Raw genomic sequence first — 712 nt, 5'->3', positions numbered from 1 at the left:
TCCGCCACCTTCCTGATATTTATTGTAGATGGAGATTCCAGGGTATTCTTTTACTCCACAAAGCAGAAAAACTTGAGTTGCTGGAGAGCAGTGGGTACTATCCTAGTAGTGGGAGAATGAATCAGAGGGAAATAGGTTTGAATAGGTGAGCCCAGGTTGAGGACTCTTGGGGAACCCTCCATCTGCCTATAAGAATTTGGGAATAAAGGTTTACAGGACAGGACTAAAAATATGTCCTTAATTCTAAAAAGACTGGACAAATAGGGGAACCTGGCAAACAGTGAGTCAGCCATATGTTACCATTCCTAGGAGTCAACCCTTTGTTTTGTCTTTTATTTTATTTGGTTTGGGGGCCATACCCAGCAGTACTCAGGGATTATTTCTAGCTCTACACTCAGGGATCACACTTTTTTCCAGTTTTAGCCAGATTAGCCTCATGGAAGGCAAGTGCCCTGCCAACATACTATTGTTGTAGTGTCCTTCTGTGTAATATTATTTTAGTTTGGGGGTCAAATCTGGCAATGCTGAGGAGTCACTCCTGGCTCCGTGCTTAGGAATCACTCCTGGCAGTGCTTAGGACCATATGGAATGCTGTGGATCAAATCCAAGTCAACTACATGCAAGGCAAGCACCTTACCTGCTGTACTATCTGTTTAGCACCCCTCTCTGCATCTTAAACACAGCTTTTTTTGCTGGAGAAATAGCTCAATTG

This window comes from Suncus etruscus, chromosome X (assembly GCF_024139225.1).
Source record: "Suncus etruscus isolate mSunEtr1 chromosome X, mSunEtr1.pri.cur, whole genome shotgun sequence".
NCBI classification, from domain to species: domain Eukaryota; kingdom Metazoa; phylum Chordata; class Mammalia; order Eulipotyphla; family Soricidae; genus Suncus; species Suncus etruscus.
The sequence above is the reverse complement of the archived record's forward strand: the minus strand, read 5'-3'. Positions refer to the sequence as shown.